The sequence below is a fragment of the Coenobita brevimanus genome, chromosome 9, assembly GCF_032717465.1.
Source record: "Coenobita brevimanus isolate Jiangsu-jjx chromosome 9, ASM3271746v2, whole genome shotgun sequence".
Taxonomy (NCBI): Eukaryota; Metazoa; Arthropoda; class Malacostraca; order Decapoda; family Coenobitidae; genus Coenobita; species Coenobita brevimanus.
Window position 1 is genome coordinate 6631839 of NC_136962.1, and position 11447 is coordinate 6643285.

Consider the following 11447-nt stretch of genomic DNA (forward strand, 5'->3'; position numbering starts at 1 on the left):
ACTGGCACTACAGCATGTGGTACTGGCACTACAGCATGTGGTACTGGCACTACAGCATGTGGTACTGGCACTACAGCATCTGGTACTGGCACTACAGCATCTGGTACTGGCATTACAGCTGCTTCACAACTACAAGGATAAAGTACTGTAAAGTAAAGGGAAGTACAGCTTGACCAATTTATTTTATACAATCTCCAAAAGTAAAACATCAAGGATGCCAATACTAAGCAAATAAATAAATAAATAAATAAATAAATAATAATAATAATAATACAGCATTTTCCAGCAGCCCTTAATACTGCTTTCAGCGCCCCCTCGGGACGCCAGCACCACAGGTTAAAAACTGCTGCCCCAGATGACCCTGTTGGCAGCCAGTGTTGTGCCACCACCACCAGTCCAGCCAGGCCTCACCAACACCCTGGCAGGCAAATTTGACTGGCAGCTGCTTCAAGGCCTTGCTGATGGTGTCACTGTGGAAAGAGAAACGTAATATCAACAGCCAGCCTTCGTCAACTTGGGGGCTGGGTCTGTTCAGTGCTGGCCCGACATTTGGAGGACAGACAGTAGGAAATAAAGACGGAGGATGACAGCAGGAAATACAGACTGAGGAAAACAGAAATAAAGATGGAGGATGACAGCAGGAAATGTAAACAGGGGAAAACAGAAATAAACAGAAGAAAGCAGCAGCAAATGCAGACAGAGGAAGACAGTAGGAAATGCAGACAGGGGAAGAAAGTAGGAAATGCAGACAGGGGAAGAAAGTGGGAAATAAAGACAAAGACAATAGGAAATACAGGTATACCCCAGTTTAATGATGCAACAGGTTAAGTAAGAACCCATCATTAGGCGGGCTATCGTACATCGGAGTAGATTTAACATGTAAAGTAATGGGATGCGTTTCTGAGCCTTGAGTTTCCACCCCAACCAAGTCCTAAACCCACCCAAATGAGTCCCAAAACAAGTTTAAAGCCAATCTAATGGCCTAACAGCTGTAAAAGAAGCTAACCTAAGCCTAACACCTGTAAATAACTCACTAAAACCAACAAATAAAAGATAAAAACTGCCAAATATAAGTCTGGAAAAAATCAAACTTAGTAAACTGTACCCCAAAATGACAATGTTCACCCCACCTACGGCTAAAACACATTAATCTAAAAACAGTTTATAAATCAACCTAAACACACAATTTTAGTCTAAAATATCATAAAAATTGGTAAAAAAATAATACCCATCGTTATACTGGGGATTGGCCATCGATAGGCAGGGTATGTTGGTACAGTATTTTTACCCCCATTGCTAAGCCGGGGTATGGCATCTAGGGGCATCGTATATCGAGGTATACCTGTACAGACAGTAGCAAAGAAAGGGCAGAGGGATGGCCATTTTTGGTAGAAGCTTGCAATAAGGTCCATGGGCTTTTTTCTATCTATCTATCTATCTATTCCCAGATGCCTTAATCACGTAAGGGGTGGCCACAATCAAATCACCTCAATGTCGCCCTGTCCCCCCTCATTTCACTGCCCTGCTTCTAGCTCACACCCTCCTCTCCATATACCTCTCCACTCCACCCCTCCATCTCATCCTTGGCCTCCCTCTCTCTCCCTCCCCCTCCACCTCACTCACATACATTCTCCTCGTCAGTCTCTCACTTTTTATTGTCCCAAATTGTTGTCCATACAGTCAGCTTCACTCCACCACCTGCTGGCTTTCTGTCTGTATTGGGCAACTATGTCTGCATGTATGTGTAGCCTCAGTGTCAGTGTAGAACATCCATGACAAGCCATCCATCCATCATCCAATCCTACGTTGCCCCATGAGGAGCGTAGGAGTCCGGGGCTAGGCAAGTTGGTCCTGACTTTTAAGATGACAGTGACCAACCTCACTCATCCCTGAGTGGCATTACGTGAGCAATAAACCCCAACCACCCCTTGGATATAAACCTGCATAGGCTCAATCCGATTGGAGCGCCTTAATTACCCACTAAACCACCAGGCGCCCAAATTTGGTTATATAGTTACCACCCAGCGTAGTAAATGGTTTCTGGTGTATAGGATACCATTTGGTTTGTCACTCAGTGTAGAGTCACCCACAGGCAGAAGGAAAAGGAAAGGATGAAGGAAAGAAAGACAGAAGAGGAAGACACGAAAGAAGGATGGAGGAAAGGGCAGACACCCAAGAGCAGCACTACATTGAGTGAGTTGATGGTGAGCGCCCCCACCTACCACATATCCATGATAATAATGGTTTACTACAAAATTAACTGTAAGAGAATTTATTTCAGCTTTATCTAACCCAGACAATGGTGTAGGATAACATATAAAACATCCCACTGAACACAGCTGCCTACATCAGAGGTTAATTACATGCTATGGTATATTTATACCATCTATTATTAGCGCCTGACTAACAAGGAGAGTGTATGTGAGTGAGGTGGAGGGGGGGAGCAGGAGGGAGAGACCAAGGATGAGATGGAGGGATGGAGTGGAGAGGTATATGAGGGAGGGGGGAGTGGGCTGGGAGCAGGGCAGTGAAATGGTGGGGAATAGGGCAACATGGAGGCGATTTGTTTGTGGCCACCCTTATGGGATTGAGGCGTCTGGCAATAGATAGATAGATAGAAGTTGTATTTATTCTGGGGAATCCCTGGGGAATACCCCTGAAGTAGCACATGTCAGTGATCACAGCTGGGACATCAGCACAAGAAACAGCAATAATGTTTTTGTTGTAATGCAAGGAAGAAGGAACCAAAGGCCAGGAGCCCGCAAACCGTTCCTTCCAAGAAAAAACAAAAACAACACAAAAGAGAGCCAAATTCAAGATCTGTTCATTTCGAGATGCCTGGACACACTGCGTTTGAAAGACTGGAGGTCACAGGAAGTAGGAAATACAGACAGAGGGAGACAGTTCCAGAGTTGACCTGGGTGAGTAACATGTTCAAATTTTGTCTACTGCTGTTTTATACATTTGGTTAACCCTGGTGACATTACTGACATTATAAAATATTAGTGTTTACAGAAAGAGAACAACACTGAGGTGGTTTGGACATGTGGAGAGAATGGAGGATTAAAGACTGACTAAGAGGGTGTATGTAGGTGAGGTGGAGGGAGGGAGAGGGAAGGGGAGACCGAGGATAAGGTGGAGGGATGGAGTTGAGGTATATGAGGGAGGGGGGAGTGAGTTGGGGGGAGGGCAGTCAAATGGTGGGTGACAGAGCAACTTGGAGGCGTTTTGTCTACGGCCACCCTTTGTGAAATTACGGCGTCGGGCTATAGATAGATAGACAGATGAATAGATTACAGAAAGAACTCTGGAACAAGATGCTAAATACAATAAGCTTTCCAAGGGAGGACCAAACATGTGATGTGCACTATATAGAAAATAATCTACCCATCTATCTACTGCAAGACGCCTCAATCCCGTAATGGATGGCCGCAAACAAATCGCCTCCATGTCGTCCTGTCCCCCGCCATTTCACTGCCCTGCTCCCAGCTCACACCCCCCTCTCTCATGTACCTCTCCACTCCATCACATCCACACAAAATAAGCTTTGGAATTATTTTTATTTGTTTTGCACAGACAGTCTCCACTTCCTCATAAGTACTCCTGACTTTATATAATAACAAGTAGAAGCACCAGCTGACTCTTCCTCACTGCAAGCAGAGTTAGCTAGACCTTTCAACTCAGGGTCAGCAACCTGCAACTCAACCAACTCTTGACGAGACAAATTATCAACACTACGGGGTACTGCCTCATCTGGTGAGTGGTCCAAATTAGCAAGAAAAGTGTCAGCTAGGATAACATCATCATCATCATTATCCTCTAAGTCACCAGTAACTTTAGACTTAGCCCTAGTGACAGCACATGCAGGGAACACATCAGGGACATCACAATCCTGGGCCGCAGCCACTGGCTCACTAGACAACTGAGGAGCTGGACACACTTGACTTCCACCAATATCATTTCCAAGTAAGAAAGTTACACCTGACATTGGGAGTGTCTCAACCAACCCAACCATAACGGAACCATTAACAAAACCAGACTCTAAATTCACTCTGCACAGAGGGACAGAAAAGTAATTATTCCCTACACCTTGTAAGATTACAGTTTCATCAAAGGAATTAACATTAGAGCCTAGAACACTGGTCAGCATAAGGGATTGGCAAGCATCTGTATCACGATATATTTTAACTGATTTCCTGTCATTACTGTCCAGAGGACTGACAAAACCATCAGACAGGAAATTAGCACATGAACTCTTGAGATTGCCACCCACGTTACTGCTCAAAAGAGAAGCTTCATCATGAGAATTTAATTTACCCCTCAAAGCAGGTTCAGTTAACTCAGTTAAAGAATTTTGGGAACTCTCAAGGGTGGACACTAGACCAATTGACTGAATATTTAAAGACTCCTTTTTGTTCACATCACGCTGTCTCCTGAAACATTTCTCCGTAGTATGACCAAGCTTACTACAATAAGTACATTTACTTTTCTGAAATCTAGAGGTGAAGCTGGTATTTACTTCCTGAGAAACATCATCTTTATTCTCTTTCCTGTTGCCTGTACTCTGAGTAGAGGCAACGTACTTACTCTCAGCTTTCTTTTTTTCTTTAGAATATCTCTTGTGAGTGAGAACATATTCATCAGCTAAAACTGTAGCATCAGACAAATTATCTATTCTTCTCTCATCAAGATATAGGCTTACATCTTTATTAATACACCTTTTGAAGTCCTCCAGCAAAATCATCTGCTTAAATTTGTCAAAATCAGAATCCACATTCTTAGAATTTAACCACTGCTCTAACAGATCTTCTTTGATTTTTGCATACTCAACATGGGATTGCTTATCTTGCTTGTAAGTTGTCCTAAATTTTACTCTATAGGCTTCAGGAACAAGCTCATAGGCCTTAAGAATCAAGCTCTTAACTACATCATAATTATCAGATTGATCCTGAGGCAAAGATGCATAAGTTACTTGAGCTTTACCGGTGAGAACAGTTTGAAGGAGTACTGGCCAATACTCTTTGGGCCAATTAAAACCTGTAGCTACCCTCTCAAACAACTGAAAATATTTTGTTAAATCAGATTCATTAAAAGGAGGGACAAGTTTAACATTTTTAGCCACATCAAAATCATCAGAGCTAGATGATCCAGTTCCACCTTGTTTCATGCGATACTCATGGTCTGTCTGAATCCTAGCAAGTTCAATTTGTGCCTCCTGAGAACGTGCCTGAAACTCAGCCTCCTTAGCATGAGCCTCCTGCAGGGCTAGCTGTAACTTAGCTAATTCAATCTGCGTTTGCTTATTTGGAGGAGTTACATTAAACAAGCTTTCATTAATCATGTCGACAATTTGATCTTTAGAATGATGAGAGCGAACAACAATTCCCAATTGTTGAGCAACAAGCTTAAGTTCATTCTTTGTTCTGTTTTCTACATCACACACTGTTTGCACATTTGACAAAAAATCTTTGGCTTCATCAAGAGTAGTAATAGTAGACATCATGAATAGATCACAGTCACAAAATATCAAGCAATATCCTTATGATAATATCCTGAATATCCTGGCGAGGTCGCCAAATTTATGTTACGGAACAGAGAAAACTGTCCCGCAAAGTTCCAGGTTCAAAACAAAAGAGTTAGGTAAAATTATAAGTTAAAGTTTAATGCTCAAACTAACAACTAAACATTCAGGACTCATAAGGATAATGTAATGGCAAAAAACAGGTTAAATATATAGTTAACTGCAATAGCCTCTATTAACACGAAATTAGCAAGAGTAAATTTATCTAAGTCAGCCCTGATAAAATGAGAAAACCAGATAATGCTCAGTTAATGCAAGATATCTTATTACAGATACGAAATATTATAAAAAATGACTGACATAAATATACATGAATCACAAAAACCTCACTAGGCCTACAAATTAACACCTTATGCTATACAGTACAAGAAAAATGTAATAACACTTATGCTCAAATTACACAGCTGCTAGATGGTTGGAGACTTCCTGAGCACTCACAATAATAACAACTGTACAGGGGAGGACAGAGATGTGAGCAAAATGAGGAGTAGATCTAAGTGGCAATTAATGCAGAGACTGAGCTCATTATATAGGGGCCGGCAGAGCTTGATACAACTTGTAAGAAGGACGCGCAAATGAAGCCATAGGGGACAAAGAGTTGACAATCCTGCTCTGAACAACAGAAAGAACGACTTACTCTACTATAAGGGAGGAGGGGGGGAGTGAGGTAGAACACTCACTATGGAAGCCACGAGGCGAATCGTGATCAAACATGCAGCATACTGTACGTTAGAATTATACAAAGGATGATAAAATCATAGGCTATGTAACAATGCAAATACTAATATGTTTACTGATGCAAATACTATGTTGTTAACTGATGCAAAATACTAATATGTTAACTGATGCAAAATACTAATATGTTAACTGACACAAATACTATGATGTTAACTGATGCAAATACTATGTTGTTAAACTGATGTTACTAAAGTGAAGCTGGAATTATTAGTGTGGTTCATTCAACTGGACAGACTTAGTTATTTTCTCTCTCCCTCTCTTCTCTCTTTTTGACTCTCTACACCCGACCTCACACGCCCCCCATCCAAGGGTAGGAAAAGAGGTATGGGTGATTGTGCTGCTGCTACTGATGCAGACTATGCTGATACAGTACTAAGAAGGTATAAACAGCAACAAAAGACAAATGTTATCATGTACTATGCAAACAGTAATCACTAAAGAAGAGATAATACACAAAAACTCCAGCAAAAAAAAAAAAATAAATAAATAATAATAATAATTCTCACACATACAGAAGCACTAGACATGTGGGATCATACTGGCCTTTGCTAAACTAGTGAAGAACCTAATGCCTGACAATTCCTAGGGTGCTAAGCTGACGTACCCAACGGGTCCCTGGTAGAGTGACACTGCGTATAAAAATCCTTAGGGTGTGGCTGACTGACCAGGCCTGCATCTACAAAGGATATGGAAAGGAAATCTGGTTTACCTTTAACATCACTGTGAGATGAATGGATGCAGATTTCTTGCAATTCTGTCCACCATCATCATCACAGCAGCAGCCCACGTTGGTTCACTGCAAAGTAAAGGTTTCTCCCATCTTCTTCCTCTCTGGTGTATTGTCTGTCAGCAGGTTCCATCAATTTCCAGCCAACCTTGATGTCAGAACAAGATGGCACCATGACACTCACCATCCACTCCTCCATCTGCCGACAAAAATCATTATCATTGTCATCTTTGTTTTTTAATGGTTGCAACACGCTTGCATGCATCAGCCTACATCACCTAATGGCGCCTCTCCATGCAACTCAAACTCTAGCTGCCACCCTATTCAGTCCCTTATCCTTGGGGTCACAGTCAATGACTTCATCCAAGGTGTTTTTCTGCCTACCTCTCACAACCCTACCTCTAAAGTTAACGTTTCTCACTTTCTGCACCCAACCGTCAACCTCCATCCTCTCCACATGCCCAAACCACCTCAATCTACCCCTCCTCATCACAACATCAACACATTCCAGTCCCATCCTACCTCTTAACTCTTCCATCGTAAACCTAGCCCCCCCAGGCCTCACACTCAAGGATGCACTGCACATCCACCTAATCACTGTCATTTCTGTGCGTCTGAGCCTGCAAATATCCTCTTACTTTACTGCCCAGGTCTCACTACCATACAGCATTACACTCCTAATGCATGCCACATATAAAGACCCTTAAGCATGGAGGGAGAGTCCTCTCAATGTCAGGAGAGGCAACAGCTCCCTGAACTTCTTCCAGCCACTGCTCACCCTAGCCACAGAGCTGCTCCAGCCCCACCACCAGCACATAACATGTCTCCCAAATAACAAAACTCTTCCACACACTCAAGAGACTCAGCAGCAAGTTCAATCCTTTCACGTCTGACAATCTCCACCTGCTCTCCCCGACACACCGCACACATAAAATCAGCATTATCTCGCAGTCTACCTCTGATACCACTACATCTCTTATGCACCCACTTATCACACACACCGCACAAGATGGAATTACTTCTCAAGCCCATGTGGCAAACTGCACATGGCCACTCTCCCTCGTCTTTGACAGTACTGCCACCAACCCTAGATATCATCACTTTTGTTTTATCTGCATTTACCCTTAAGCCCTTGTGCCCCATACCATCTCTCCACTTCCTAAATCTTTCCTCCACCTCCCTTTCACTCTCTGTAATCAACACCAAATCATCAGCATACAACATCTCCCACGGGAGTCCATTTCTGAAGTCACGTGAAAGGGCTTCAAGTACCATGATAAACAACATGGGACTCAAAACTGACCCCTGATGCACACCAACATTCACGGAAAACTCATCACTCAAATCTCCATTCAGTATCATCACCATCAATTCTCTTCTCACTCTTATACATGGAGCAGTTATGATCCAGAAAAAGGAAAATACATATGTCATTATCATCAATATTTTTATTCATCAAGCCTTGTAATTCTCATTCATTCTGGGTAAGGTACAAATTAAGCATAACTCACCTTCTCACTCCATCCACGAAGGTCCCCTCATGCAGGTGTCCAGGCAACCACCCTTCCCCCCGTCAGGATCTCCCAGCAATAATAACTTGCATGGTTCAGCCAAGATCTGCAGCGCCTCCTTCTTGGTGCCTTCCTTACCGGGCTGATGCTTTCAGATATCAGCCTGTGAAAAGGATCACTCTAAGGAAAATATGCTGTGTGCCCATACATCTAGAGTTACTGTTCACATATTAAAAAAAAAAAAAAAAAAAAAAAAAAAAAACTACGCTGGGTGGTAACCATATAACTAAATGTTGGTGCCTGGTGGTTTAGTGGGTAATTACAGTGCTCCAATCAGATTAAGCTGGTGCAGGTTTATATCCAAGGTGTGGTTGGGGTTCATTGCTCATGTAATGCCACTCAGGGATGAGTGAGGCTGGCCACTCTCATCTTTGCCTAGCCCCGGGCTCCTATGCTCCTCATGGGGCAATGTAGGATTGGATGATGAAAAAAAAATGAATGAAAAAAATGAAAATGAAAAACTAACATTATGGTACCATTTACTGGGAGAGATTTGGTTAGATGGTGAACTCTGCCAGTCTGCTGGCAAGAATACCATACTTCACTCAGCACACACTTTGGTGCACACTGTTTCTTGGTTTTAATGAGATAAATTCAATATACACCTTTTCCTGAAACTAACTGATTCTACTACTTTCATTATTGTATATTCACCTGCTTTTCCACTTGCTAATCCGGTGATGCTTAGTTGGGTAGGGCACACCACCATTTTACAACTGCCATGAAACTCTCTATCTATCTACAGTATTGCCAGACGCCTTAAACCCGTAAGGGATGGTCACAAACAAATCGCTTCCATGTTGCCCTTTCCCCTGCTATTTCATTGCCCTGCTTCTAGCTCACACCCCTCTCTCTCATACACCTCTCCCCTCCATCCCTCCATCTCATCCTTGGCCTCCCCCTCCCTCTCTCCCCCTCTGCCTCACTCACATACACTCTCCTTATCAGTCTCTCACTCTCCACACGGCCAATTGTTTATTGTATTTTGCACTGTAATCATGAAAGCAAGAAAAAGATCACAGACTGGTAATGAGAAATCAGGCATCACAGTGACTGTATAATAAAAAAATGTTAAATTTGTATTGATCTCACAAGCAAATGACTGTACACTATAGTGACTGTATAACAAGGGTGTGTTGCATTTTTTATACTGACTGGCAAACAGTGGGTATACAGTTTTATTTTCTACTGGTTCCTCTCATCACCAGCAACAACCACTTCCTTAGTTTGATGAAGTTAGATTAATGCTTAAAACTGCCAACTTCATTGTCTCATTTTTCTTCCCTGCAGTGTGACTGGGTTAGATGAGGTTACATTAATGCTTTGGGGAGTCTGAGGAGCAAAGGCGCACCCAGTCAGGTTAAGTTAGATGTGGTTAGGTTTGGATAAAACATGGGTTTTCCAATTTGTTATTCAGTCCATTTGATATGAACCATCATTTTCCAGCAAAAATGTTTCTTTTCTCTGCATGGGTTCCTACATTCAATAGAGGGACGGAGGAGGCAGGAAAAACAGGGAAACGAGGCAATTCTGAAAATGAGTCAAAATGAAATGAACCACAAAAAATAATCAGAAAACCATTTTTTTATCCACAAAATTGTGTTTGCCTGAAAGTAAAAATGTATTCTTTGGGGAGTTAAAATTGTGCAATAATGGGGTCACAGAGTTATGGAGGGTGACAGCACTACAGTATGTAGCATACAGAAGAAAATAACAACAAGAGCAGAAAATGAAACTCTTTACCCATCTCAGCAAGAAGAAATGCACAGGCTCTACCATGCCTTAAAGAGGTGGTGATAAAATCCTTCACTACACTGCACGGCCCATCTTGGTGAACAGTTCTGAGCATCGGCCACAGGTCTTGGTGTGAGGGTCATCGCTGCTTCACTGAGGTGTGGCTTTTGAACTGGCACTCACTCAGAACATCCTGCCAAAAAGGAAACATGGAACGAGGTCTTTGTGAATGGCTAAGAGAATACGGGTCCTGTATGGCCGGGTATTCCAGTTCCCACCAGCCTTTGGCATCAACGGGGCCTTCATTTCTTACACCACATTTATCTGATGCCCTATTTTACTCATCTCACCACAGCAGTGTTGCCAACTGTTGGGACATATCCCTGAACCTGGGAATTTTTTTCTAATTTTCAAAGACGTAGAGATGGAAAGACCATCCATCCATTGCCAGACGCCTCAATCCCATTCAGGGTGGCCACAAACAAATCGCCTCCACATCACCCTGTCCCTCGCCATTTCACTGCCCTGCTCCCAACTCACACACCCCTCTCTCATATATGCCCAGGCAAAATTCTTAAAAACCTAGGGATTTCAGATATTCATTAATAATTAGTAGAATTTTTCATAAGAAAAACAGCCAATAAATACTGTGTCTTTTATGCAGTTATAAAGAGTAAAGTTTTGCTGTTTTCTTTCCATTCAGGCCTTAAGTTAGCTATACTGCTGTGCTGATTACCAATGAAATCTGATACTGAAATGCCAAAAGTGTTATAAACTGTTTCCTCGGAGCTGAAGATAAATTTCCACATCCAATTTCGTGGCAGGAAATATGACATCGCTGTATTTATTTACTGTTCCTCTTTCATATAAAGTATACTTTGTATTTTCACCCTCAGGAGCATCATGAATACTTAAAGGAACTATCTAGACAAAGAAACATATTATCATTAACTATGCTGAAAACAAGCTATATAAACTTTATTTTTCTTATTCTTAATATATAGGAGGAATTTAGAAAACTGGATGCATATTGAAAAAAAAATAACTTTTTCTCTAAGAAAGGTAATTAAATGCCATTGCATTCATTATTTTGGTT

At 42.0% G+C, this 11447-nt stretch overlaps 1 long non-coding RNA gene across 1 annotated transcript; it reads right to left on the reverse strand.

Moving 5' to 3' along the window:
• Positions 1–408: 408 nt before the first annotated feature.
• On the reverse strand, positions 409–8621 carry LOC145409627 (uncharacterized). The gene is made up of 3 exons (XR_013899146.1): positions 8558–8621; positions 7029–7245; positions 409–470 (listed from the first exon to the last, which is right to left on the reverse strand). It is a non-coding gene; the product is annotated as an uncharacterized LOC145409627 (long non-coding RNA).
• Positions 8622–11447: the final 2826 nt, after the last annotated feature.